This window comes from Littorina saxatilis, linkage group LG10, assembly GCF_037325665.1.
Source record: "Littorina saxatilis isolate snail1 linkage group LG10, US_GU_Lsax_2.0, whole genome shotgun sequence".
NCBI classification, from domain to species: domain Eukaryota; kingdom Metazoa; phylum Mollusca; class Gastropoda; order Littorinimorpha; family Littorinidae; genus Littorina; species Littorina saxatilis.
The window spans coordinates 20728669-20734668 of record NC_090254.1 but is presented as its reverse complement, the minus strand read 5'-3'; positions in this window follow the sequence as shown (position 1 = coordinate 20734668).

Below are 6000 nucleotides of genomic sequence, written 5' to 3'. Positions count from 1 at the left end.
TAGGTTTTGTGGATTCTGGGACACTCCAGATTTCTGTAGAGCTCACAAGTTCTTAGATGACTATATATGCAGTGATGTTCTCCGGCCTATGGCCGAAGGTGCACTATCTTGGGCTGATGCAAAGTTCTGCCCCCTGGTAGTTGAACTCACAAAGATGTCTTATGTTGTGATCTCAGTAGTACTTCTGCCTAGATCACCCAAGTCCATATCTGGATTTTCAGTAGGCGTGGCTGTGGGCGGCAAGTGTTGCATTGTCTGACCAGCATAGCTTTGTGAGCTCTGGGGCACTTCAGCTGTTTGTGGAGCTGAGCTCTAGGGTGACTATGCAGAGTTGTTTTCAGGCCCCTGCCTGAGGCAGGAGGTGTACTCTCTTGGTCTGATGCATAGTTCTGACTTGACAAAGGTCTTAGTCAGCACCCGAGTTGCCACGTTTCTCGCCCAAAAACGACGCGTAGCCGTAGACTGGGAGTGAGTGAGATAGGCTGGTGTGGTATTCCTGGCTCCAGCTAGGATCTCACTGTGTCTCTACCTCAGGCTCTTCGAGCGAGGGAGAAAAGGCTGGTGTGGTATTCCTGGCTCCAGCTAGGATCTCACTGTGTCTCTACCTCAAGCTCTTAGAGTGACACAACTTATACTCACCCAATAACCTTGTGTCACCGGAGACTGGGAGCGAGGGAGATAGCCTTGTGTGGTATTCCTAGCTCCTGCTAGGATCTCACTGTGTCTCTTTCTTCCAGCTCCTTTAGCTTTTGAGTCCAGGCATCTGAGAGTCTACATATGGATGGGATGGACACATTCACCCATTGTCAAAGGTATTGCCGCACTCATTATGCCTTTCGGGGGAGGAATACCTCTAGGTCTTATCTCTGTGGTCCAGGGATCTTAGAGCGCCAGTTGTAAGAGGCAAACGAAGCTTGTCCAATTCAAGGTTCGGTTGGAAGGGGTGGCTGAGCCTTCCCAAATCCAAGTGTGTCTGTGGCCGTACCCAATACCCCCAAAGGTAGAGGAAGGTCTTCTTGTTCCAGGAAAATTTGACTCAATGATGGAGGGACGTATGGTTTACCCAGTCCAAGATGTCTGGCAGCACTAATCAATCCGCATGGGCTGAGAGGTCCTCCTTGATCTATGAAATCTGGCCTATGGATCTCATAGTGCGGATGGCTGGCCAGACCTCAGACTATCTCTCAGTGTCCTTCCTGGAAAGTCCATGGAAAAACGGGCGGAGTCACCTCGGGAGACATTCCCTCTTTAGTCAAGTCTGTCCGTCTCTGAAGCATGACGTAGGTTGAGTGCTGTCCCTGTTGAAGGGTTTTGCCTTGACTTGGTTTGTTTGTTTGCTTAACGCCCAGCCGACCACGAAGCGCCATATCAGGGCGGTTCTTGACTTGGTCCAAGGATGATAACCATGAGGTTTTGTAGCCTAAGGACTGCCTGACCCTGGGGTAGGTTGTCTTCCAAAAGCTGCTGATCATCTCAGGGGCATCTGCCCAGTGATCTTAAACGGCCCATCCCTTCTCTAGGACGTCTACTGTCGTCTCTCCTGTTGATGCTTCTGCCAGAGTTGTTACCATTATCAGTCGAGATGTGACCTGTTACAGGTGTCGGACATCCTCTGTTGAGTGTCGACTGTACAATCTGACATTTCTATCATCATCCCCTGGCTGATGCGGGTGTCAGATGACATTCAGGAAGAAGGGGCAACTCTTACAAGTTGTTACGCTGAGTCCGTCCACAGGTCATGAAAGCATTCTGTACTTGACGATCTCAGAGCACTTCTTCCCCCGTCTCTGCGTTATCTCTAACAGCTCCCCGCCTTGTGATGTAGCCTGAACATGCTCACCCGTGTTGCCCGACGCTTGTATGGCAAGATTCTTGGGCCTGTTACCCTGTTGAACAAGCTCCACTCCAAGTGTGAGTGATCTTCAGAGTCGTTTCCTCAGGCAAATGTCTTGAGACACTTTGATTCCTCTTATCTTGGTACGCAGTGTCTGTCTTGTAGCTGTGTATCCGAAGGAAACATCTAGAGACCTCAAGAGCTTGCAGTATGCATGGAAACTGATGTGACTACTATACCCTGTTCAGTTGTCCACCGCTGTTTGACTGGTGATCTGTATGCAGATTGCAGGTGCCATCTTGTTACTGGTAGGGCGGCTCCCCGGTGTGAAGGTTGTAGCCTCTAACCATTAGCTCTCCATTCCAGGTGATGAAGATAACTAGGAGGCTCTAGGCATTCTCCTCACACTCCCAGACTTCTGTGTAGCCGGGCACTGCTGAATATGGTCAGGCGTGAAGTGTTGGTCTAGTTCCAAGAGCGTTAAACATTAGGTCTTCCTCAGTCCGTCAGGAGGTGGTAGACAGGCAATGGGGGGCGGGAGCTGTCCTTCCGGTGCTGAAGCATCGCTACAGGCAGTTTGCAGCACTGAATTCTGGTAGTCAAAATGCATGAAGCCACCATCATGATGGGGAACCCTGGCAAAGATAGTGGTGGGAGGGGCCCAGTCCTGTCAACAGCCGTGTTTCGGGGTCACCTCAAGGGAGAGGTTGCAGACGAGGCTGTAGCTACCTCAGGGAGATTCTACTCATGTTACGCCCAGTGGACGTCTTGCCTGACAGCTGGAGGGTCTGTCATAAGCTGTCGCAACGATCCTGGGAGTTATCAGGGCGAAAAGGAAGCCTGTCTCTTCCTGTGCTTACTGGAGGTATTCCCCCAGAGCGCCCGACATTGTCTGTTTGGTAATGTCTATGTATATATAAATACATGTCAATATGACTTAATTCCCCCTCGTACTGATAACGGCATGGTTGTGCCAAGAGTTTATCCAGTACCTTTCTCATGAGAGTAGCCGCTCTGTCTAGGAGGCATAGTTAATTGTGTGTTGTAACAACATCCGTTTAGCAAATATGTTATATTTTCCATAATATGAAATGATAAACATTGTATCCCTTGTATGAACCTGACTAGAGCCAGTGTTATTTAAGGGCGGCCTCTTATTGTTAGGTCCTGTTGTCTACTTCTGAGAACCTAGTCGTAGGATTAGGTGACAACAGTAGAGATGTGGCCTTGTTAAAGGTCAAAGGCTTAGGTTTTGCCTACGAACCAGGAATAAGTAGAGGCATGACAACATTATAGGAAGCTCCCCTGTGAGTATTATTCAGAGCCTTGCTCGATCTTGCATGTTGTGAAAACTCAGCTGAGTGTAATACTCATGTGTTAACAACCAAGTTTATTCATGCCCCTAAGGCATGGTTTCAACTGTATATTATTCATAACATGTCATTCAAGTGTAATGTACATCAATTGTGCACTGGAACAGAACATAAGTATATATGTGTGCCTGTTCTAATTGAATTTGAAGAGCTGTCTCCTGGCACTGTGGTATCAACAGATTTTAGCTGAGTGTAAATCTCAAAGTGTAAACACTTGAGTTTATCCATAAGTTAAATCTTTTACCACTCAGATAGCTGATTTAAACACTCCATGAAAATGGAATTTGTAACATCAACTGACTTCTTTGATACCCTTTGCCAAGAAAAAAGGATTATATCCCAATAAAGATGTCCCATCTGTGTTTGCATACACTTTAATTCTTCCTTGTCAATTTAATTTTTTTTTTTTAAATATATATTTATATATATATAATGTGTATGTATGCACGCATACAAGTTTACAAGTTAATCAAGTTAAGTTGGCAAGGAAAGTATTCTTTATCCAATTTGAAGAAGAACCACCACGTGGTCTCTGTGAGTCCACCATGATCATCTGATAAAAATACCAAAACCATAATCTGCCAACCGCAGAAAACATCGTTTCCCAGAAACATAGGAGAGAGAATTACTTGCCTTTCTCTGAGAGTAAAGGAAGTTCCCTCCGTAATATTCCCGGAGGCGTATATCTCAATCTCAGTGTTTGGTTTTCTTTCCAAGCGAGCGAGGTTTGTTGTTGTTATTCTTCGATACAACCCGCTTTCAGTTCTATCAGCGTTCAAGCGTACTGCGGTCCGTATCTACGCTGCCCGCAAAAGTCATCGCAGTTTGTAATGACCGAAGTATTCATACGCCATATGTAACATTTGCGGGCGCTCTGTGCCTTCAGTTCAATCAGCGTTCAAGCGTACTGCGTTCCGTATCTACGCTGCCCGCAAGAGTCATCGCAGTTTGTAATGACAGAAGTATTCATACGCCGTATGTAACCTTCGCGGGCGCTCGGTACTTTGTACGCCTAAAAATTCGGATCAGAAATGCGCTTCCGGTCGGGATAACGCGCATGGTAAACCTCGCTGTAGTCGATAAAAAGCTGTTAAAACGCAAAAAACTTCCAGGTAATTTCGAAGTTGAAGGTCTTGTTCGTATTCCTACATTGATGTGTAGGGTGACCTGCCGTTGCTTTCCAATGAAAGCGGCAAGGTAAGTTATCGTTCGCGGAGTTCTATTGCGCCAATGAAACCGGTCCAACCGCTGTAAATATCTGTTCGACATTCGTAACGACTGAGTAAAGAATAGTTGTCGTTCAATTGCATGTTCACTAGTTAAAAAAAAGACAAGTAACGGAGCCTGTTAGGCTCTGTGTGTCAACAAGGTATCATTGATGATTGAAGTACCTTCTACTTATGACCAAGTAACTTTGTTACATTTTTAAGCCGTTTCACTTTCATTTTCACGGTTCGTTACGTTGTTCAACGTGATGAATCATTGAATGTATACAGGCGTAGTAATCGCCCTTAAAAAGGAAAGCCCAAACCGTGATTGAAGGTGAATGTTGTAGTTCCTGTGAAGGAAGTCTTCTTAGACGGGAAAGGTCTAAATACACGTCTAGCTCCCCGTAGCAAGAAATTGAAACTGGGGATTATGGGCATTGGCACATGCGCAGAGAGGTACTACCGACAAAGGGAGACTACTCCCCTAAATGGTATACCGACGGAAATCTAGAGTTAGCGACCTTGTTTACAGTCTAGTACTGGTAACATAGGACGCTTCTCAGTCTAGCACTCGTAAGTAAGGTAACTCCTATTAGTTAAATTGAGGTGATGTATTCGAAAGAAATACATCATCACAAACACACGCACGGGCATCATGATGATGATCCTCATCAAAATCATCATCATAATTGTCGTCGTCGTCACGAACAAAATGACACCGACAAAGGCATTGTCGGTCAACTGTCCGAAGAAGATGAGCTGAACAACACACCGGTGACACTGTGACGGTTCCCCTACGCTTTGTGTTCGGTGCCCTGACCCTTTGTGTTCGGTTCCCACTCGGTTCCCACACGCCAAAATTCGCGGACAAAACATCCATTTATGGTAGTATTACGCAATGTTGCTCTCTGAGAATGGTCTTGTTAGATCTGTGAGTGTTTACACTACATGCCTAGGCACGGTGCTGTTGGATTGAAGGTTTTTGATATTTTAGCCGTTATTAGGTAGAATGCCTTCCACTTTACTGCAAAACTGCATAATTCGTAGCATCGGCAAGAAATATCCTACCAAAAAATGCCTGCTTGGAACTGTCCGTGGTCCAGCAAAAAGTTCAACATGTCTGTAGCAGACAGCCCAAGTTTCAAGATTGTAGGGCCATCCAAACAGCCGTAATAATAAAAACAACAAAAGTAGTCAGTGAAATTGGCTGTGTTCGGTCCCCCCACACTTTTGTGACGTAGGCGTGACGGTTCCCATAATTCATTGTGTCGGTCCCCACTTTCTGTGTCGGACCCCACTTTCGACCTCATTTCTCTGTGACGGACCCCACAACCAGCCTATTTTGTGTCGGTCCCCACACCTTCTTGGATTTATGACTTGCCGGTTACTTGTATCATTGTATTCATTGAATCTAATTGTCTCGGAGTTATTTTTCAGCAAAAACCGGCAAGGCAGCACCTTTTGTGATACCAAGTAAGTCAGATGACATCAGTATGTGTGTGTGTGTGTGTGTGTGTGTGTGTGTGTGAGAGAGAGAGAGAGAGAGAGAGAGAGAGAGAGAGAGAGAGAGAGAGAGTGAGAGAGA